General features: G+C 40.9%; 1 long non-coding RNA gene across 17 annotated transcripts in view; it reads right to left on the bottom strand.

Moving 5' to 3' along the window:
* Positions 1-24,359, bottom strand: part of LOC107309719 (uncharacterized) — a 268,792-nt gene that overhangs the window by 34,758 nt on the left and 209,675 nt on the right. For 14 of the 17 annotated variants that reach the window (XR_014942732.1, XR_014942738.1, XR_014942746.1 and 11 more), the window contains 5 exons: positions 14,733-14,933; positions 8,278-10,283; positions 4,772-4,824; positions 4,200-4,388; positions 2,916-3,008 (listed from right to left, as the gene is read on the bottom strand). This is a non-coding gene — a long non-coding RNA (uncharacterized LOC107309719). Of the gene's footprint in view, positions 1-2,915; positions 3,009-4,199; positions 4,389-4,771; positions 4,825-8,277; positions 10,696-14,732; positions 14,934-24,359 lie in introns of all 17 variants that reach the window. The other 3 variants (XR_014942745.1, XR_004306127.2, XR_014942735.1) reach the window with 2 other exon arrangements.

Here is a 24,359-nt window from a genome sequence, read left to right as displayed (position 1 = left end):
CTGTATTAGGCAAAAATGTTGTTTTCATTACAAATCTTTAATCCTTTTTTTAAAACAAATCAAAACAAAACAAAACAAAAAAAACCCAAATAAAATAAAATAAAATTAAAAAAAAAAAAACAACCCGCAACTGAAACTGTTTCTCATAAAGTCTCCATTGCATAAACAATCACCCCAGGTCCTGGGAACAATGGTCAGACTACACATGGACTGCGCCACAAAAGCAACAGCTCATACTGGTCAGGCCAGGGCAGAACAAGGACGTGCTTACTTTGAGGGACAGATGGTATCTATTTAGCTGAACATTCTTCCACTGAGGCTGTCTTAACGCCCAGATCGTTTTTATCAGCTTTTTATCACATTTGGGAGCCCAGCATGCTTCTGATGGAGGCTGTGCAAGTGCTTGCCAGAGAGCACAGTAGTTTCAGGGTTCAAGGCAATATACCAGCATGAAGAGGAGGTGTGTGGATGTGGAGAGGAGGGGAATAAAAACAACCCCATTCCATGTTTGCTGATTTTGAAATGTTCTTGGATGGGTTTCCAGGTAGAATATAGATACAAGAACGTGGGAGGCCTCCTTCATCCATACTTGATTTTTCTATACGTTCATGACCAGACTGTGAGCCATTAACTCCTCTATGTCTGGGGCTGCTTTTCAGGCTTGCATGAAGGACCTCAGCCAGTGCTCTGAGCAACTGGAAGCCTCCTCAGTATCTGTAGCATGGTTCTAAGCCCAAGCCATCCTAGCTCACATCTGACTGCAAAATTCAGAGTAGACATGCACCCTAGCCTTGCATCCCTTCTAGGAATGCTTCCCTTCCCTTTCATATACTCCTGTTGTGTGGACAAGGTGTTACCCTTCCTCACTATGCAAATCACAGTGTCCCTTTTCCTTAGAGCTGCTGGCTGAAATTCCAGTGCAGTGAGGTGATACAGCCTGTGTCAGTCCTAGTGAACTGTGAAAGCACTGCATGCAAAACCATGAGTGTGACATCTGCTCAGGTCTGCATGCACCAAACCACCCTGATGTGGAGAACAGGATGGTGTCCTGAGACAGCAGAGAGGAGTGTGTAGGACAGTTATGGAAGGCAAAGAAAAGTCTATCTCTCTGTTTCTTACTTCACCAGGGAACTGGCTCACACAGCACTACAATAACAAGCACTGGCAGGTTGCCCAGCATCACTGTACTCTGGTTGTAAGTGAACTATGAAGCTCAAGCAATCTTCTGGGAAAAGTTCACACCAAATGCATTGTACGTTATGCTTTCCTCTCCTTGTATTTTTTCCAAAGCATTCTATTATATTCCATCCCGGTTGCATTATGGATTTCTTTAAGATCCTAGGGAGCTGTCCTTTTGAAAACCAAACGTTGGGTAATCAAATAGATCTGTTTTTTAAATAACAGAGATAAAAAGCCAGCCCTCTGAACAAAATCAGGGCACAGCTCACTCAATGGTGGGCTTCCTGTTTTGGGGACTTACATAAAGCCAAGAAGCTGAGAGAGACACAGAGATAATTGTTATGAAAATGTTGGTCATTATCTATACAGTGTGCATCTTCCATGAAGTGAACGCCAAAAAAGAGCAGACTTAATGATAACAGTGCAATGAAAGTGATAACATTCCAAGGAACATGTCCCGTGTTTGATCTGGACCTTTCAAAACAATTCTGATATGGTTTTACACGACAGGCCTGGTCACCTCACAAATGCTAACTGTAGCATCCAGTGTAAACTTAACAGGCACACGGAGAGATTTTAGTAGAAGCACGTGAATCTGTATCACTTGCAGAGTGAAGGGAAGTCTCACTTGTTCTCTGCTGCAGGCATAATAAGATGCAGTCATTTTCACCTGTGGCTATCTCCCAAGATTGCTTTTTCAGACTCTTAAGAAGGCACATTTTCTAAGTTTGTGTTCTGGTTTTATCTGGGACAAAGGTTTTTCTCCATTCATAATATCTGGTGTGATGTCATGTTTTGATTTTGGGAGAAAAACAATGTTAATAACATATTGATGCTCCAGTTGATGCTAAGCAGTGGCTGCACAGAGCCAAGGACATTTTAATTTCTCCTACTGCATTGCCAGCAAGGAGGCTGATGCGGCACATGGTGCTGGAAGGGGACAGAACCAGGGCAGCAGACCCAAAGTGGCCAAAGGGATACTCCATATCATATGATATCACACAAAAACTTTTAAAAAGGTATGGAGTTGAATGGGAAGCCAACTGCTGCTCAGGTCTGTCATCAGGTGCTGAGCAATTGCATGGTGCATCACCTGTTTAGTATTATTATTATATTATATTATTGTTCTTACTATGATTATTCTAATTTTCTCTTCCTTTTCTGCCTTAGTAGATAGCTTTCATCTCAGCCCACAAGTTCTACTTCATTGTTTTTTATTCCAGTTCTCTCCCCCATCCCACCTGGTGGGGAGAGCAAGTGAATGGCTGGGTGGTGCTGAGCAGCTGCCAGGTTAAGCCACAGCAGTTCACAAAAAAATACTGTGAACAATCTGGAAATGATTTATCTGAAAAATCAGATAATTCATCTGAAAAGTCAGTCATTCAGTTGAAAGCTGAGTAACAAAAGTAGGACTGTCTGTACATAGCCAGCCAGTACATATAGTACATACATAGCCAGTACATATATGTTCCCCATTGCCTTGTAAAAACAAATACTGTGAACTTACAATTTACTGTTGTTGATACTAATTAATTGTATTGCATTAATGCCTGCAGGCCTTTCCTAAACTCTGTGCTGCACTGCATGAGGTACCTACACATAGGAAGTTTCTGCCTCAAAAGGCTTAGGGGTTAACTTAGGGTCTTTGTGCAGATGTGATGGCACTGTACAGAGAGCACACTCACAGCAAACATGAAACAGTTCATTCAGCTTTGATTTGCAGTGGTATTAAGTACCTGTGATTCACAGAGACCTCAGTAGGAGATTTGGGTGTTCAGCACTTTTGAAAGCCAGACTGAAGTTCCTTGTTATGCTTCTGACAAAAGGACCTTAGAAATTAGAGACAGAAAAGACTTATTAGGTTATCAGGCCAAATTCATCCCAGAAGAAAACCCATTGAAGTCAATGGAATTTCATCAGGGATTGATTTACCATAGAAAGATTGTTCCCTATAGTATATTTGATAATGCTTTGTCCTATACAGGCTTAATTAGCTCTACATTAGTCAAGGTACTGTACCGTTGTTTCAATCAGCTATCCTTGCAGAAAACTGTATCTGGCTATCCTTGTCCATGTTTCCACTCCCACCCCCATTCCTAGCTGCCTTTTGCTCACCCTCTCATTATTTTATGTCTAATTTGGCTAATGAATTTCTCAAACAGAGCCTTCTTTCATGTTTGAGAAAGTCCTAGCCTGCTGTGATTTAAAACAACAACAACAACAACAACAAAAACAAAAAAAACAAGCAAGAGAACAAATTCTTATAGAGAGAAAAGCAAAGGTGTTTTAAGAAAGCTTAAGCTTTTCTTTGTCACTCCATCAATCCACATACGGCTACACTGCCAGCCTACAGTTTTTCATATTCTGAATTAAGCTGGGCATGAGCACTTCGGTCTTGTCTTCTCTGTTTCATCACTGACTCCCTGTTCTGTGAGAACACTTCACTTGTCAAACCTCTGCTTCACCACTACTACAATAGCTATAGTCATTCACACGTAAAGAACTTCTCATGTTGCTTCACAGAAATTGGGAAAGCATTTTAAGGTCTGTAGTAGCAAAGCATGGTAATAAAAAGCAAAGGACTGCTGCCTTCAGTGCTATTGTTGTGCTGTTTAACTATCCTACCACAAACACTCATTGTTTTTTGAGTCTTCTAATTTTATTTTTTTCTACCTCCTTTAATGAAAGCTCTAGCAAAACTGCAGAAACTGCAGTTTATGCTTTCAGTAATTTAGTTACAAGTACAGCAACTGTCTTTAGAATAACAGCAGAAACAGCGAGTTTGGTGCTGCCTTCTGCCAAAGAAAAATACATCCATAACAAACTCTAAAACCACACTGGATCAGTTACCAAGTTCCATCTACGTAAATACATGTGTGTTCACTTCTGAGTCACTGTATCATGACCACGCAAGAGGCAACACAGTTTGCTTGAGGAATGTCAGGAGGACCTGGATATAATTAAAATACGATCATACTTTCAATTTTCTTAATGCTCATCTGAAACAGGCACACACTCACTTTAACATTAACCACAGAGCTTAATTAAGCTTCTTCTGATCCTGCCAGGAGGGTTCTGTGTTATCTTCCTGTGGTCATTTCATCAGCCAGGGCTTTTCATGTAAGAATGTGCTGCATGCATGTCACAGCATGGGATCTCATCGCAGACACCTGCTCTCAGCCTGTGAACACAGATTTTAATCCCTCTCCCTGCAAAAATGGTGACAGAAGGGCATATGATTTAATTACTCATGCATGTTCTCCAAGCCAGGGGCCACAGCTCTACTTGTTTCATATGGTTTGTGCCATTTTGGGGGGTGATCAAATCAGATGGTTATTAAAAAAGGAAAAAGCTTCAGTATAGACTTTGCCATTTGATGAGAATGGTTGCAGAAGGAACTGAAGAAAATATAAGTATTATAGAGTGAATAATAACATTATTGGGAATTTCTTAAGCTTTCACTGTGAAGATATGTTAGCTGAATTACACCATGTAACTTGGCCCTCCTCCACTGCAAGACCCCAGATGCAGATAAAATCAACTGGTGGCCACCTGCAGCATACTGAGGAAGGTAACAGCAACTTAAACTTACTAAAGACTTCAACAAAGTTAAATCTGCAGTCGTGGTTATATTCCTCTTGGGTGCTGGTAGGGAAAAAAGAAAACGGGAAGATGAAAGAAGAGGTATAAACTTCCAGCTCTGCTCAAACAATGCATTTATTAAATCACTTCAGTCAAAATCATTCACCAACTCCTGCAAAATCCAATCACTGACCAAAGCAAAGCACAGCTAAATGAAACGTTATATATTGTATCCGGCAAGCAATCACCATACTTGCATTCTGATTGCCCTCAGCAGCACCTGCATTCTTTGATCACAGTCCTTTTATGTGTTACTCTGTATACAAAAGACCAAGCCAGCAATTAGCCATTCTAGCGCTGGGTCCTGAAATCTCTGCAAATGCTCCAGTCCTTTAATGAATTCCTAAAGAGAAGGAAGTTGCAAACAAAGTTCAGCTTGCGTATTTTATGCCAGGTTCCCACAGCACTGTAGAGGTTCTTAGAACTTAATTAATGATACTTGCCTCCTGTAAGCCTTCCAGAGCTTTAGTGGAAATTTTACCGGTCACTTCAGACTCTGACATCTTTTGGACAATTGTTCCCAGAACACTGGGCAATCTCCCCAGTCTTTGGAAGGGAAAGACAAGACTGCTGCTAATCATGACTCATCCGTATCAATGGGAGGAACAAAAACCAGGGGGACGAGACGTGCATCATTTAAAGGAAACCAATCATCAGTCTCACAGTTCCATTGAAATCCTATGCACTGCATAGGAACCAAAATGGGGGGATGAAAATGAAAACTGCTGCCTAATATACCAGCATTTGGGAACTCTGCCAATGCCCCTAATTAAAATTTTGTACTAATCTCTTCAGGGAATCCAAGAAATTCTTTCGGAAAATGGAACATTCTTCTGTGCACATCCAACTACTTATCCTGTAAAAGCGAATATAAAGGAGATTGTATACGATCAGACAGAGGTCAGTGGAGTGGAAAGGACAGTGTGAAAGCTACAGGAAACAAGCCATCTATGAACAAAAATACTGGAATTCCTTCTGAACCCTGACTCACACAATTTATGATTTTCCTAGACCTGGTCTAAAGATCATTACATCAATGGAAAGACTTAATTAGATTTAGTGGGTTTTTAATCAGTCCCAAAAACAGGCGAACATAAAATAGGTATTTAAAACTACAAGGTATGTCAACATATCCTTTCCCTTCTCCTTTTGTCCTACGATCATTAGAGAGTGAGAGTGGCCAGACTGGAGAAGATCTGGGACAGCACCTCTGGCATTGGCTTATGGGCAATAAGCAACACATTCATTGCTGTCAGAGATGCAATTAGAGATGAAAGGAAGGAAAGAGTTGTTAATTGTTTGCTAACTACAGAGGGATGGGATTCCAATTAAATATTTTTTGAGGCAGGACAGACAAATTTTGCTTTTATTGTTTGTCAAAGAAAAAAAAAGAAAAAAGAAAAAAGAAAAAAAAAGAGAAAAGAAAAAAGAAAAAAGAGAAAAGAAAAAAAAAGAAAAAAGAAAAAAGACAAAAGAAAAAGAAAGAAAAAAGAAAAAAAAAAGCTGAAGTGAGATTTTAGAAGGAAAATAGAAGGGTGATACGCAGGTGAGAAGGAAAAAGGAATATGGTAACTAGAGCAAGCAGTCATGAATAGGTTAGAACCTCATTCACCTTACTGAAAAAAAAAAAAAGAGAAAAGATAGATAGGAAGTATGAGAAAAGTCACAGAAAACAGGGAAACTGCATCATACTGTATCAGTTTTTCACTTTCTCTTTGAAAAAGCCAGCAGGAATCTATAAAGACAAATAAGTGAAGACAGTAGGAGACACCTATGAAAGATGAACCCCAGGCTGGCTCTGAAATGAGTAAATCATCAGCTTAGCTAGGCAACCAAACCTCGTAAGTCAAGCAATCTTACCCTGAGCTCTGGTTATTCAAATCTAGGACTTTCGTTTAGACAGTGTGAACTACAGCATTCAATCATTGATTGTCTGCCACTTTCCAGCAGGCCCCAATACTTGCAGATTGACTGATCTTAGCCAAAGGGTAATGGAGGCACAAGCAAGTGTGACACCCGCTCTTTGCATGGCTGTAAATGACCACATGCAAATCAAGACAGTGAGAGCTCATTTCCCCCAGCTAATTCTCTCTAGTGAGCAAGTTGTGCTGTGAACCCCAAAGAGGACCTTAACTCAGATCCATTTGCCATTGGAGGAGCTTTCCCTCTTCTTCTTGGCTTAGAAACAAACAAAACTGCCACTCTACTACCCTTTTCTGAAGGATCTCTCTGTGACTAAGCCATTTATGTGCCTATATTACATGTAATTCTCTGATGTCAGATGAGATAACAGAGATAATCCTCCTAAAGGATTTGCAGCATTATAGATTACAGCTTCTATTTGTATGTTGTATGCATTGCCTTCAAGAGGTCTTGAGTGATGGTATAAGATCTCTGCATTCAGATTATGGGATATTTGCATTCAGCACTGCCTTATTAAAGGTTTAGAAACACCAACAACCCAACTCAGTGACTGACTGTTCAGACCCTGCTGTTCTGTTAATCCTTGCAAAGGTAAAACACTGTTGTGGTCAGTGGGACCCTTGCCAGGTTAATAAGATTTAAGCCATTTTCCTTGTTGTTTTTTGTTGTTGTTGTTTGCTTTGTTTGTTTGTTTTGTTTTTGTTGGATTTTTTTTTTTCCACTTGCCATTTCATTATAAAATCAAATGATCACTTAGGAGACAGAAGAATTTATTCCAAACCAAAGTAACTTTTGTTTCACTGTAGCTTGTCCAAGCCAAGCCAGAGTAGTCACTTAGTACTTACTATACTGTTTTGTTTTGTTTAATATCTCTAAACTCTTGCTGATAAAACCAACCAGAATTTCATCATTCGGGTTATCAGGGTTAACTTACATCTCAGAGCCTACCTAGAGCTGAAACATTCAGATCATTTTCTGGATCTTCCTGACAGTGATCTCACTGTGATCTCTCAGGAAAAAGAATGCTTAACAGCCGAGCTGCTGCTCCAGAACTCCATGAGAATACGGCGTTCATACTTTGAGGAGGCAAGAATTACTAGGAAGACCTCTAGTTGCATTTCCTGCTGTGTAGAGCATGATCTTCTGAAGAAGGAACTCAATAATTTTGGGAAACACGGAGGAGCTCTGCTTAGCTACTTCACAATATGACTGTTCTGATACAAGGACAAGTTTGGCTCCCAGGCCTGGAAGACAGTGCAGCTAACCTCAGTGATGCCAGATGGTGTGAAACACTATTTGCACAAAAGTATATCCTGCTTACCACATGTGGGATATTCCTACAAGGAACGTGGCTGATAAAGAATTCAGGTGACATTAACACAGATTCCATGTGCAATGTTATTTTGTCTAATTCTTAGCATGTTTACATTTCTTGAATCTTGCAACAATCATTTTTTAAGAGGAAATTTGCATGTGCTCTTTAGCCATGGTATGTCAATCTCTGCAGCAAAAACCTATGATCTCGAGTCTCACCCACACTGACACTACTCCTGCTGCAGCTGAGCTCCTGAATGGATCAGCAACATTCAGTCAATAGCAGCTTTTCCCAGTCTTGGGAAAAGATCTATGTCTTCAAAGTCTAGGCACTTCTTGATTCCATTTACCTGCAAGAAGAAAAGTAGGCAGCATAATTCTGCTACATACAAGCAAACATCTAATGGAAAAAAACACCTTCAGCAGCTTGTGCCTGTGTGATTTAGGAAGTTACAGATCTCAGCTGTTGTCTTTCTGACTCCCCTGGCTGTGTTGAAATCACCGTTGTGACAGCCAAGATGAAGTAGCTGACTGTGTGAGCGTTTCTCGTCCTTCCTAATCCACAGAAAAACTACTTAGCTTAAATCACTGCTGACAGGAACTAACTTCTTAAACAGGTTTGAACTTGATCCTTGTTGAGCACATCTAACTGTGCCCCAGATTGCCTAGTTCAGCTCAAAGCCAGCACATGTACCCTATTATCAGCAGTGGTGGTTCTACATCAGTCAGCAGCTGGCAGACGGGCCCTTGGGGATGTTTTTAGCCAAGGCTAGTGCAGCCCTATGACTGCTTCAATACATTCTCTGTGCACAAAACAAGACATATCTCTGTGCAAATGTTGTTATTGCACAATGAGTGTCATTGATAGTGGGAAAGAGAAAATGCTTGGGAGTTGGACCTGTTTTTCAAACATCATCAGGCTTTTTATATACTCTGATTAAGGCCCTTTACTTAGAACTGCCATCACGTTGTTACTGGCTACTTAAAGTACACAGAGAATATCTGAAATCCCCTTTTACCCGTTTTTAATGTGTGAATTAAACTGTATTTCAGTGCTTGAATTTCTAAAGTTTGTGACATTCTCTTAATGTAGATTCTGGCTTATCTATATCCAAATACATGGAGATCTACCTGCACAAACAGGTACATCCACATGCCCATCTTTTCAAGCACTACATTCATTTTCCCTATTAGGTCATTCAGTTTCTCCACTGCATTTCCTGGCCATAACTTCACAGTTATCAAAAATACTTGGCTCTTGACTCCCCAGCCGTATTTCTCCAGCAGCAGCAAACAGGCCTGTTAGACAACCAGGAAATCTAAAACAAAGGAGAATATGGGACAGACAGAGGAGCAAGTGGAACTAATAGACTAAAGGCTCAGAGAAAGAAATGAAGAGGCTGAGAATGAGAGCAGCACCATCTGGGAAGATTCACTCCCAGCGTGGAATAGCAGTAGCAGCCAGTGTTGCTGGGGCCTGTGCTCAGTTCAAGAAGGAGTCCACCTGTTGCAGTATGGCACCAGTACAAGGCTACAGCTCATAGCATCCCAAATTTAAAACACGATTCCCCACTAAACACAAAGGCAGAACATAGGAAATAGTAGAAGAAATTTATTTCCTAAACCTGGATGTCTCTTTTAGATGCTCTAGGTCTCTCCTATTATACCAGCCTTGTGCCAGCAACTCAGGTACCTCAGATCTCTACATTTTGGCATTGAGTTCTACCCATCATATCCTGTTTTAGGTCTTGGCTCCCTGATTTACCTCGGAGGAACACTGAATGGAGGTTATCTCCAACCAGGGGACTGCTTCAGCCAACTTGAGGCAGAAAGCTCAGTCATGACCCACGTTGTAACTGCATCCCACTGATGGATCTGACTTGGGGTAGTGGGTAACTAATCCCCCTGCCTGGCTCAGTCATGTGGTCAGCTAACAGCTTACAGAAACCACTGCTCCCTGTTGCATGTGTTGAATGCAAACCCTGTTCAGATGAGCACTGTCATTTCCCACAAACACAGCTGTATGCCTCAGAAGAAACAAGCGTAATCAAGCACCAGGCTTCCCCCGCCACCATAACCATGCAATCAAAGCCTTGCCTCAATACAACCTTTTTTCTCTACCCATCCCATCTGGTTCTGCTTGGTTTCTTTCAGTTGCTGCCATTCCTCAATGAAGCTCTCAAGTGGCCATGACAGGAATGTCTGAAGAGTTGTGATAGGAGCACCTACAGCAAATAAATAAACCAATAAAGCAATAAAAAGACAAAATGAGAGAACAAGAGGGACATGAGCTGTTCAGAGGTTTGAAGGCCAGCCCATAGAGTCACTCAGTCTAGACTCCAGATGTGAACACAGAGCCTCAGTGAGTGCAATACAGGACTGTGTAAATATCTCAGCCAGATGTCTCAGGGCCCTAGCTACAAATCCTCACAAATGGTGACAGAGTTGGCTGTTGCTTTTAGCAGAGCTCTGTTTCCAAGAGAATCAGTGGTCATTCAGTCAGCAGCAGTTCATTTTCACTGCCAGATGGGAGGGAAAACCAGGCTCAGAGTTGCAGTTATCTCATAGCAAGCTCAGCAGTCGGTGGATGGGTCATGGAGCCCTCTGTGGGTACTGAGGTTAACTCAAAATAGCAGCCTGGAGAAAGAATTGAAAAATTATAGTAAACAGAAAAACACATGATCCCCAAGTCATAAATAGCCTACAGGAATGGGCTGCCATCTTAGGCACCAAAATTCCAATTCAGATCTTCAAGATACCTTCAACTGCTCAGCTGAGTTTACAGATGCATATTGTGACACGACAGAAGTATTTTACATTTCAGTTGCTAGAGACATACATGCATTATGCTGGCTGTAAGGAACTTGATGCTCATATCTGCACTTTCACAAAGTAAACACTCCTCTGCCCGGCTTTCAAGCCCTCAAAACATGCCTCCTAGATAGGTGCCTCACAAAAAGCATGCAGAGGGAACACAATCACCCTTCCCATCTATTATCCCCCCCTAGTAAGGCTGTAACTGGTCTCACCTTCCTCTTTTGCCTGATTTAGACCAGGGAGAAGAACCTGTCCCTCCCGGGAGCATCTCTAACCACTAGGCTGTAGTGTATTTTAAACCAAAGCCTTCCTAGTCTCTTGGATTTATCCTATACTCCTTAAAATGCTTAATTATTTATTGCGGCAAGGTCTGGGACCTGGGGATCTGCAGTGAAAGTCCTTACATAATCCACCCTGTCACTGGCTCAATTTAGGAAATATCAATTTATGACCCAGATTCTGTTCAACAATTCAGTCAAAAATTGGAACTGGTTGAATAACTTATTAGATTATTTTTAGCAAAAGCACTGAGTTGTGTTACTCTGATTCACAGGGGTAACATTATTTATGATTTTTTGTTCAGATATAAAGCATGAACATGTTTTAGGATGGCCAATAATTGTCCCAAGATTTGCAGTAGGATTGTTTCATTCGCCTCTTTTAGTCTGCCAATAGAAAAGTTGACTCAAATAGAAAAGAAAGACTCATGCAGTAAAATAAAAGCTTTTGAACCAAAGAGCCTAGATCAATTTGACAAAGAGATACGTGCTACAATATCAATCTTCTATTCCTGTAGACGCAGGAGAAATATCAAAAAAGGCCATTGGTTCTCTTTATTCACTAGACACTCAGAGATTACATGGAGTGAAAAAAAAGACGAGGATAAAGTGTATTACTGCATTATGTCACTCGTTACAGGCTAAGGACTCACGTATGAGCAGTAGCTGATGCAGGGTGATGGGTTAGGCTGACATGGCAAACTGTTTGGGACTCTGAGACCCAGTTAATAACTGCTTTTCTCTCATTCCTAAGGTCCCAAGGGAGGTTAGATGTCTGTCAAAGAACATTCTGAACAACACCCAGTTCCCACTGTGGTTTATTTCCTGCAAAGGATGCAGGGTCTTAGTCTGATTTACACCTGCACCATGTATGACCCTCACTCCTCTGCTGAAATCCACTTAGTTCTACCATTCAACTGTGGATCTAAGAAGTCAGACTTATCTGAACTGACAGATGTATGGTTTTACAGTTTCATTAATTTTCCTCTCTATCTTGAACAACACAATCCCCAAAAACACAGTACAGAAAGGGCTGTGCTGGACACATACCTCCTTCCCCCTATTATTCTGCATTTTCTTAAGAGAAAAGGCATCAAATATAATGGTCAAAATAAGAGTTAATTCCAAGATCTAAAAAGGCTCATTAAACAATTTATTCAGAGCACATCATGGTGTTCTTCCACCTCTTTGGTAATGAATACACAGCTTCACCATGGCTGAAAGTTAAAGGGGATATTTCTCCTGGCAGTGCCCTCCGGGTCCCTTAGGCAGGCTTATCCAGCAATTGTGTTGGCAGTCTGGAGATTTTCCCAGGGTGTTCTATGGCCAGGAATGCTACAGGCCATTTTATTAAATGTCAGTGCCCACTGCTGATTAATTTTTGAAAACAAAATCTATCTTAGAATACTTTTTTCTTCTGCTCCACTTCAAAAGCACATCTATTTGGAGATCTTTTCAGAGGAGTTCCTTTCTTTAGGAGTGAAACTGCATGGAAGTTCTGTACTTGTAATCCTACTGTGCATCGCTGACTTTCCCATACCAAGAGACTGCAGATTTTCCATGTCTTGCCCTCAAATACACAGCATTGTTGCAACCCTTCTTTCAGCACAAACTCAGAGATGCCTGCTTCAGTGCACAAACAGTTAACCAGCAAACAGAAATATAAGGTGTGAGAAACTTCTCCTCTTGCTATGTGGAATTCAGAAAGGTAAAACTCGGTAAAAAAAGTAGGATCTGAGATACAAGTTTGGACCAGGGTGTACAAATTTCAGACTTCTTGCCTCCATCCCTGAAAAACATCAAGGCCCCTCCAAACCACAGACCACATCATGTTCCTCTCTGTGGAAGATCAGGTTTAATCTGCTATTCAGACAAATGCAGTAGCCATCTGACAACCTCAAAGATGCATTCCTCAATGCTTGTGGCCATATCAAATTTTTTTGGGAAGACATGAAGAGCCACTTGCCGGAAAATGGTGCTTCACTTAACTCTTTGACTCTCAAAGAATGTTTTGTCTCCCTCTCTGTTTTGTGAAGCGCTGTCAACACTTACGGCGCAGTTTATTGTAAATACACAATAATAACAACTGTGCGCATTCATCTCTGATTCAATTCCTATGTAAATTTATGTTAATATGTATGCAGATTAAGTCTGCCGCCCTTGGTCCTGGAAAATTATCAGAATGACACATGAGTTCTGAAAAGGTTGTGTACTACTGATCTGCAGTTTTTCTATAGTCTTCCTGCAAACCAGCAACACAGAGACTGTGAATATTTCTGTTCTTTTTTTCCCTTTTTCTTTTTACTGCACGAATCAGTGGAGTCTTCTGGATGAAGCTGAAATGTACCGGTCTCTAAAACCACGACAGGACCATATTTATTTCTATTTCACAACAGGAGAAATAGTCACGGGTGAGTTCTTTGAAGGAATGGGGTGACAAAATTAATTCTTGCTACTGAGCCTTCAGGAACCAGTATGTCATCTTCTAAACAGAAAAGCATTTTTGCTTTCTAATACTCAGTAACTTGTAAAGCAACACTTAGAGATTATAGTTAGGCCTTATTTTATCCTGCCAAAATTACCGCAGTTTTTAAGAGAGCTCATATTTTATTCTCTCCTTCTCATTTTCCCTTTAAACACAGAAATATGCTGACCTTCTTTCTACCTGTGTGCCCAGCCAGAGACATTCTGAGCCCTCAAGCCACACCACTGGTGAGGTACCAGAGTGCTGCAGTTTGCTGCTCCCTGCTTTCCTGCCAGGGATATTTGGCTAGCATGCTTGCTGGTGCTTTGCAGTAAATAGAAACTAATCTTTAGTTCATCCCGAGGCCTGAGTCCCTACAAGGCTCCCAGACACTTCTTAAATAATCACAATGGGACACAAATTGGTACTTCAAGAGATACATGTGCTCTTTGCACGGGGATGTATTTCCAGTAATCCAAAAGGAGATGGGGAAATCGCTATCAGGAACAGCAGGCACTACAATTGTTGGCTTGGAAGATACACCAGACAACAAAAGTCCAATTGCCAGAAAGTATTTATACTCCTGCAGTTCACAGCTGAGGACTCGATCCTGACCTTTGATACACAAAACAGATTTGCTCTGCAGCTGGAAACCCGGTTGTAGCGTTTGTGCTTGGAAGGTAAGACTGTGCCCAGAGCTGATAAAGGTGGGAGCTGAGTCATCCCTTTGGACTCAAGCAGCAGTCTCCCAACCAAAATCAGATACTGCTCTGCTTCCGCCCTAAAAAAGCTCCCTGGAATTTGTAGGCAAGTGGCTTTTGGGAAAAACATGTAAGAACAGATCTATACTTCGAACAGCAACAAGGAACTTCAGTTGCCCATTCTGTTCAGGCTTTTCAGTTTGTTTAAAGACTGATACTGGGAGAAACACTTTCTTCTCTGAGCTCTTTCGTTTGTCTCTGAGAGTTATTTCACTCGACTTTTTAAATCTTGTTTTATTCAAGTCAATCTTAGCCCCAAGAGCAAAATGAGTAAAATAAAAGCAATTAAAGTGTGGATGGAATCTGTGTTTTTTTCTTTGAAATAGAGCCCATGTCAGATAGCTTTCCACATACCTTTTTCAGTGTAGATTCCATAATAACATCCCATCAGGCTCATTCACACCTGGTTGCAGAAGTATTGTGGCTGGGATCCAATGCTGCTTTGCTGCCTGCAATAGTTGTTGGTGGTGATTTCATCTCAATCATTTTCTCTCTTTCCACCTCTCATGCATCTGCCTGCCTGTCTTGATAGGACCAAAGTGTAGCTCATGGAATCTATATGATAATCACAAAAATAGTTATTTCAGCTGAAAAGTGGATTTAATTCCCCCTCTAAACCTTTGTGGTTTGCCAACTGGGGGTGTGAAACCAGCTGGCAAAAGATGCGTTCATTTCAATTTCATGACTTTCACATACTGCAGCTTCCTGACTTTAAATGGTTCCTCCCCTCTCTAATGAGAGCACCACGGCCTTGATTAACAGCCCTCACTTTAAAGAAAGTTTTGAAGAAGCTTCTTTCCATGGTAACTTCTCTAGGGAAGTCTGACAGCCTGCTCAATTCAGACCAGCTGAATGCCTCTTCTTTCACAGCATGAGCATTTGTCAGAGAAAAGTAAGAGTCAGGCTTGCTGAGGATTCGTATCCCTGGGTACTCTGCAAGTAACTTGCACAGCAGCGTGGGAAGGAAGCTTGAAAGTAGTGCTGGTAAAACAGTGAAAAACTAATTTCATCAATGTTTTCAAAATGTTAAGGCTTGAAATTGACTCTGTTTTGCTTTTTAACGCTTTCAAGTCTCTTCCTATAAAACGTATTTTTGTTTAATGTTCTTTCACAGAAGCCAGGCAGAGCCATCTGGGTCACAGTGAGCAAATACTATGTTCAATAGTGACTTAGGAGTGAATATTGAAATCAAAGGTATCATCCACTGAAAGGTACTATTTGCTTGCAGATTAGCCTTTCAGACTCTTCAGTCTGCCTGCTTGGCCAACAAAAGCCTTTAAAGTTGGTAGCAGAGGGCCTTGAGCATAACTGAGCTGTTGAGTTGGTGCTTATAGAGGTTTTAAACCGTCTCTATGAAGAGACTTGCTGAAAAGCACTGCAGTATACATCCTCCCTGGTCACTGCTCAGAGCACTCTTACTTTAAGGCCTTTCCCCCTTTTCACATATTTCTTTTGGGAGATGGAAAAACAGCAGGGCTCATTCAGTGCAAGCCTGCTAACACCAAGTGTGCACCTAAATGGCAGCCCCATGGTTGCTGTTGTGCTGCACAGGCTGCTGCATACCCATAGTGAAACTTAAAAAACACCTGTGAAACAGCAGCAGTTGTGTCAACACAGAGTTCAGAAAACCCACATGAAATGGTATGGTTAATTAACTTGTGCCATAACTCAGCTGTGTTGCCACAACTTGACTTCAACCAGTGTTCTGACTAGTTTAAAACTTCCTAGATGATTTTGTACCGAAAGCTGTAACAGTGGCTGCCACTTGCAGGAAAATGGCAACCAGGCAGCTCTCTTCCAAGGAAGGAATACATTGCATCTCAATTCTGCTGTGCCTACTGATACTATCTGTAGAAAGATCTATCATCAGTTGAAAGAGGGTTGCATCCATTATCAATGAATTCCACCACTTCACTGTCCCAATTTACATGAGTTTATTGTATGCAAAGTCATGGACTTCTCTGTGAGACAGACAATACAAATTCCTTCACTGATGCTTTGCAGAACCATTAGGAACCCAGTTTTTTTCTTCCTGCACTTTCATACCTTGAGAGAGACTGGTTTTTAGAAGATCTCTTTCAGTCAGGATACTCACAGAAAATGATCTGACTAGTTTGTATAGACAGAATAACTCTGAAAGCACGTGCCTGAAAGGAACAAGGCTATAGTAAAGGTTAAATCTTTTTCATGATCCTTAAACTACATGGAGGAGATCCTCCTAGAAACTGTGCTAAGGCACAGAAGATAGAGAGGTGATAAGAGACAGCCAGCATACCTAGACCTAGGGACCTATTATGATGGTGTAACTGTATCAGTGGGCAAGGGAAGAGCCACTGATGTCATCTACCTGGGTTCCAGTAAGGCCCCTGACATGGTCTGCCATAACATCCTTTCCTCTAAATTGGAAAGACAGGGATTTCATGGGTAGACTGTTCGATGGACAAGGAACAGGTTGTGAGATTGTACCCAGATAGTAGTGGTAAACGGCTCAATGTCCAGATGAAGATCAGTGAAAAGTGGTGTCCCTTGGGATCAGTAGTAGGACCAGTGCTCTTTAATATCTTCATCGATGACACTGACAGTGAGATCAAGTGTACCCTAAGCAACTTTGCAGATGACACCAAGCTCTGCAGAGCACTCAACATGACAAAGGGATGGGATGCCATTCAGAGAGACCTAGACAAGCTTGAGTGGTGGGCAAAAGAAAAGCCTCATGACATTTAACCAAGTCAAGTGTAAGGTCTTGCACCTGGGTTGCAACAGCCCCCACTACCAATACAAGCTGGGGGACAAAAGAATTGAGTACAGCCTTGTTAAGAAGGACTAGGGTGTACTGGTGGGTTGTAGGCTGGACATAAGCCAGCAATGGGTCCTGGCAACCCAAAAAGCCAACTGTATCCTGGTCTGCATCAAAAGAAGTGTGGCCAGCACATCAAGAGAGGTGATCCTGACCCTCTATTCTGCACTGGTGAGACCTCACCTGAAGTACTGTGTCCAGATGTGGAGTCTTCAGTACAGAAAAGACATGGACCTGTTAAAGCACAACCAGAGGAGGGCTACAGAAATGATCTAAGTGATGGAACATCTCTCCTACAAAAACAGGCTGAGAAAGCTGGAGCTGTTCAGCCTGGAAAAGAGAAGGGTCTGGGGAGACCTGATAGCATCCTCTCAGAATCTAAGGGGAAGCTCCTGGAAAGAAGGGGACAGACTGTTTAGCAGGGTCTGTTGTGATAAGACAAAGGGAAATTATTTCAAATTACAATAGGAGATATTTAGATTGGATATAAAAAAGAAATTTTTTATATGATAAAGGTAGTGAAGCACTGGAACAGATTGCCCAGAGTTATGGTGGATGCCTTGTCCTGGGAGACATTCTAGGTCAGTCTGGACTCTGAGCAACCTGATCTAGCTGTAGATGTCCCTATTCATTGCAGAGTAGTTGGACTAGATGACCTTTAAGAGTCCCTTCCAATGCAAATGATTCTATGATTAAAGTCAAGTCAGCAAAGAGTAGTAATAGCTATCAAGTCTTTGGTATTGAGCAAGAGCTGAAGGGGACAAACAAGTTCAAACTAACAGTGTCTGACCACTGGCAGCCTACACATTCCAGCCAACTCCAAGGAGCATTGATCCAAGGTCAAAAGTTGTTTCTGTGTTGTATTTTCTTACCACAAAATAACTCTCTCCATACATACTTGCTTCTAATAGTGATATGGATGCAAATTTCACTCAACTGAGGGGTAGGACTGAGAAAGCAGAGCATACTTGAAACATGTTTTAACAGACCTCCAGCAGATCATGGGTTGGTGCCAGCCTTTCCACCCCAGACTTAATAGTAGGTCTCTGATCATCTCAAAAGGCTCTTCTTTCTTAATTAAAGTTTAGGAATCTCTACAACAGTAATAACAATATATTTCTAATTTCATCTAGTCTGTGCCAAACACAATGAAAAGAAAATAAGAAAAATCACCTGCAAGTAAATGCTGTACCTCATAAATAGAGCCTGGAATCCTTAGCCACATGAAACATACTAAAAACAAGACTCTTCATCTGGAGAACTTATGAAGCTGCTACTTGGCAGGCCTCATTCAAGTCTTTCTCCTCAACAGCCAAAAATGACAGGAAGTGAAGCTGCTCTGCCTCTTCCATGCATTAGGAGCTTTTAATTGTTGATACAACATACAACCAGAGCCAAAGCTCTACTAATGGACTATGCTACTGGCATGGAAGGTGTGAAGTCCATTTCCAAATTATTACTAGAGATTTTGTGCCATAGTATGCCCCTGGTGTACAATTAGCGATAGCATTAGAACCTCATGTTCCAAAACACAAGACTGAATTAGCACTTCATTATGAACAAGAAGCAACTGTTACATAAACCAATAAGGATGTACATATACCAACCTGGAAGACAAGAAAGACATGTGTCCCACACATAATTCAGTGTGGGAAGCATCCCAGTATCCTAACTTACAAGAGAGATTTTCAGATCTTTAAAAAAAAAACAGAATGTAAAGTAAGACATAAAGTAAAATAAACAAACAAACAAACAAAATTAAACATTACACCAGCACATTTAAGGGAGGAATTCAGTTCTCCAGGACTTCTTCCTGAATTCCTTACCTTGCCGTATGGCAAATGCAGCAATAGAAGTACATATGTGCTTACTCCATTTTCAAAGGATACTTTGATTTCCCTTATCAGCAAGGGGACTTGCTGATATCCCTCAATCATTTGTTTCACTAGATGATTCAGTTATTACAGCAGGGGAAAAGTAGAATTGATAAGAGAGAAGGAACAAGGTGTAAGGAGAGAAGTTTGACCTTACGTATGTCTCTTCCATAGCCTTTTGGAAGGTCTCACTGAATGGCATTTTCCCTCATCTGTTGGTGAAATTAGACCCAAAGTCTTCTTGGTCTCCTCCCAGAATCAGAAGCCTTTGCACTGTCTTGATTTGGTTGCCCAGTCTTGAACAGAATGCCATAAAAGTGAGACAACACGGGAACCTTCTCAAAAGCTTGGCAGTAAAGGATCAGAGAGTCTGAACATTTCCTCTCAGGCATTTTATTTTCATTGGATTCTGGTTTATGTGAGAGGCCTTCATAGCCTGGCTGGATGCCGTTACATAATTAAGCATAGGAGCCAGGAAGTACTCTTGAGTGTGGCAGTTTTAGCAGGTAAGATCAAAATGTTATTCTTCCTTTCAAAAGGCATAGTGCCTTCATTGCTGTAATACCTTCATACAAGGGATCAAATATAATATTGATTATTTGTTACCAACTTTAAAGAGGTCATTTAGCTTCTGGAATTCAGAGACTTCTTGGAATCTGAAGTGATATGAAGCCTCAGGGCTTGGTGACTCATCTTGACCTGAAGCTTTGAAATATCACCTGCTGTCTAGGTCGTTTCTGCTTGCTGCCTAGCATTTCAAAGTCTTTCTCTCTCCCTCTTTTCCCCCACAAGGTATCATTCTTACAGACATTGCCAGATCAAGAGAAGCAAAGAATGCAAAGGAAAGTGAAGGTGAGAAGACGATGAGCTGGGAGCCCAGCTGGTATACATCTGCTTTGCTAAGCTTGAATTGAAAATGAGTATCATTATTCTTGTTCTGCATGCATCCTACTGTGTTCAGTTAATGCATCACACAGAAGAGGCAATGGGCATATTCTATGTCTAGCTCCCTTGTGTTCATCATGGGTTAACTAACTGCTCAATATCTTAACACAGGGAGTTTTTAAACCTTTCTGTGTTGACTTCCAACATGTTGGAATGATGCTGGAAGGATGTTTAGGGTTTCATTATGTGAAGATCCTGACAAAATTTAACAGGCTATCATTTCTGACTTACGGAAAAAAATCAGTGTCATATTAATTTAGAGACTACTATAGTTTCCAACACTGCCTATATACTGTGGAATAAACCTCCAAGAGTGTTTTTTGGCAGATGGTTAAATATTTAAGTAGTTGGCCACAGATTTTTTTTTTTTTTTTTAAAGGGAGGTAATTAGAAACTTGAAGCAGTTAATATTTATTAGTCATGAAGAGTTTGACAGATTGGATGTTCTCTTACCCACACAATCTCTAACAGAGAAAATAAACCTCTTATCTGTCACTGTATATAAAGTAAGCTCTTACACGAGGTAGGCATGGTTATTGTGGTTAAAGTGGAAGGCATGTATCTTGATATGAGATACTAAGATTAGTGGCTACCACTTAATCCAGGAACAGGACAAAAAAACAACCAACCAAAAAACCAAACAAACAAAAACAATGAGGAAACAATGAAGTTCTGCAATTCCATCCTGTGGAAATGCACGGATTTCACTATGGAAAGTGTCCAGGTTCAAAATCTGAGGACTGATTCTTCTGCATCACTTCAGCTTTCACTATAAATTATGCTGTCTCTAGCAAGTCACAGGGCTATTCCAGTCACTGGGAGTTATCCACAAGTGTCATTTCCTTTCAGCTTTGCCCTTTCTGTTAGCCTTATCTTTAGGAAAAGAGATACGTGGAGCAAAGACAGGGTAGTTTTGTGGCACTCCAGAACTACACAGGAGAAGACTTCCTAAACTTGCTTTTATCTGCCTGGGAATCCGGTGGAAAGTAAGTGTTGAGGTATTTGCCTGGGCACACTGGCTGCCTTACAGACGGGTCCAAGCAGGAGCAGTAACACGGTTCTCACCAGGGTTGCAGAGGTACAACTGCCCTGAGCCCATCACAGAGCCCAACTCAGCACTTCTCATGCCAAGACTGGCCAATACAGCTGCAGTGAGACAACAGCCAGCCTGCACAGACAGCAAGTTGGATGAACTCGGTATGAACGTAGGGGCATCTGCACAGCACATACATGGTAGGCCTAATGTGTTCTCCATCTGTCAGACTGTCAGTATGTGCAAATGTTCAAATAGTATCTCTGTCCAGGCAAAGCCTGTACGATGGATGTACATGCTACCAGTGTATAATAAAGCAGACACTGGAAACTGTTACTTTTTTGCATGAGATTGACACCAGCTCTGTCAATGATTCATGAAAAACATGAATCAAGCAAAGAAAAAATTAGAATAGCATCACTGTTAAACTATGTAGCTGACTGGCTAGCAAGAGATGATGCATCACTGTATCTTGCCTCTCTTCTTAATAGCTTCACTAAATGGTCAGTATGTGCCACAATACGAAATCCCTAGGGCTCCTTACTTTCAAAGGCAAATAGAAAGTAAGATAAACCTGAACAAGGCATCTTAGTAATGAATTTTGCATGTATCCACATGCAGTATTAAAAAGCATGGCTGTATAGGATTAACTGTGGCAGGCAGGGGGATAAGTGGAAAGGATTTTCATCAGAGTGTACAAAGAGAGGCCAAGGGCAGACAGCAATACGTAATGTATCTGCTGTAACTCAGGTGGCACAAACCAGTAGGACAGGACCTGTTTCACGGTTGCTGAACCCTTTCCTGAGCTGTAGACATCCCAGCTCTGCCCTCGAAAGAACCCAGGAGAGGAACAAGAAAGCAACCCTGAGTATCAATCTGTGCCAATGCCAGTTTGCTCTCTAAGGGGATGGCACCCAGAGCAGAGCATTCCATTACTGCAGCCAGAAGAGATGAACTGCTGAACTCACTAAGGAGATTTTTCTTTATCTTACATAAATCTTTATGGGCTATCCTAATGGTATTAAAAAAGATTGGATTTTTTAATTTTTTTTCCCAGGTTTTCTTTTTTTCTTTATTAATATTATTTTTAAGGGATTTATTCTCTCAGTGTCTTTTCAGACAGTAGCAATTTCATGCTTTCATTATCTCATTCCAGACCTGGGGAGGACTGGAAAACTGATTGGGTTAAGAGTGATAATGAAAGCAAAATCCATTCTAAATGAACAAAGATTCAGAAGTTTCAAGTGTTCATAGGCTTTCTTTGATCACTAAAAAAAGTGTCAAAGAAAGTCTGTTCAAGTTTTGGTATCCTTTCTCATGAAGGAGGGATCTGAAATCCTCAGCCCTAAAAACTGGCACACTGCAAACAAGGAAACAAGACAAGAGTAGAACCTTGCAGGCAAAAAAGAAGATGCAACCTTTTAAAAACCAAATATCACAGGATTCCTTTATGCATTATAAAGAAATAAAGGAAATGAACCCACATTGTTTCCTCTTCAAGTACCCAGTAGAAAAATGGGCACCTTAAAAAGAGTTGACCTCAATAGAAGCCATAATGTAAAAATGTGAGGATCTTGGAAACTCGTGCTTTTCCTGGATGCAGGCCCAGGTTTTGTAATATATCTTGCCTGTTACTATTTTCCTTGCTTTTTCCAAAGTAGAAAAGGCTCTTTTGAATAAACGTATTTTCTAGACACTTTGATACACCAGAGTTGGAGTCATTTAAAATACTTCAAGCTTGATATATACACATACAGTTGTAGCAGTTACTGGATACAAGCCAACATTGTCTGTTTGGGTCCGGTTCTTAATATCAATGTGTGTAAGACTATAGACAGAGTTGTCTTTACCCTAACATGTAAAATATTCACAAGGCCAGACAGATGATGCATGCACTCGCTGTGCCTTTGTCTTCTTCAGCACAGTTTTAACTAGCTGCACCTGAAAGAATTTATGTCCACATTGAAATCTGCCTAAATAGAAAGACAGCAGCTAGCACACACCAGTAGCATCACATTTGCTTAGAATAGGATTTTTTTTTCTTCTTACTTTGTGCAAGAAAATCAGTTGACTTTGATACAGTGACTAAATGTTAATGGGATGGGTTGAATACTCTTTCAGAAGCCATTTTGCTGGCCTAGACACAATGTGCTTTTGCATGCTGACCTGCTCTTCTGTCCCTGATGCTCTTCATGCTGAGCTGAAACTGTAGTTACATACTGTTAAGCCTACCATAAAAAGCACGTGGGCAGTCAGGTACATTATATATACACAAATATATCAGACTTTCCTGTATATCATCTCATAGCAGCTGACAGCATCAGAGCAACTGAGAGACAGAGGGTTTGATTCCTTTTACTGTTCCAGATATATTTTAAATCCAGCTAGAAAGGGGGAAGCCATATAGCAATTAACATTTACTAGCCCCATTAAAATTAATTCCTGCCCTATCTTATCAAACAATCTGACACAAGAGAAAGTTTTCTCCACTAGTACATGCACAAGTTACTTTAACTTCTGCGGCTGCAAACTGAAAGCAATTCTTTCCCCACCTTCCGATGTTTGCTCAGGTGCAGTTTGGGTTCCACGTGAGCTGATTCTGAGAACCTGCCTCAACCAGCAAGCTAACAGGAGCCACCAACCAACTTTCACCGACTTTGCAAACAAAGTCCTTGTCCTGGAAGAGCCCATTATGTAAAAGTATGCTCCATAAAACCATCTTTCTGTTTGTGACTTACTATAAGTCCTTAGGTGATTTGTCTTTAAGGATGACTACATTTTTAATCAATCAGTAAGGCATGCAGCATGTAAAGTTCATGCTAGCTTGAACGTCAGTGGGCTGCGTTTTTCCCCTGCTGAACAACCCCTTCATAGCCTGTGAGCTGGTGAGGTTATGCAGGCTGCCTATTAGCACTGCTCTCAGCCACATGCCTGACTGCACTTTCAAGTCTCAGGGCCAAGAGCAAACTTTAAAGGCACCCTGCCAATTAAATGCGAGCAGAAAACAAAGATGATATTTTTAACCAAAGCAAATATGATCAGAGATGTTCTCATGATGTTGCTACTGATAATTATTATTTTGCATTCAGTAAAGATGGTTTTAAATTGAATTTGAATATTAAAATCTCCATGACAATAAATCTGTCAAAAAAATGCGTGTTGATCTAAAAATCTAAATCTAGGGTTGATCTAAAAATTAGTGTTGATCAGATTGTCCACTGGCCAATGAAAGTAAAATAAATGCCTTTTACCAGTGGTGGAAAGTAAGCTTGCTTTTGAAAGGCAGTAAAGATATTCTGTGCTATGTTTTTTATAGCCTTGTTTTGTGGGTC

The sequence above is a fragment of the Coturnix japonica genome, chromosome 2 (assembly GCF_054131305.1).
Source record: "Coturnix japonica strain WE chromosome 2, WE-NBRP24, whole genome shotgun sequence".
NCBI classification, from domain to species: domain Eukaryota; kingdom Metazoa; phylum Chordata; class Aves; order Galliformes; family Phasianidae; genus Coturnix; species Coturnix japonica.
This window is presented reverse-complemented; position numbering and strand designations above follow the sequence as displayed.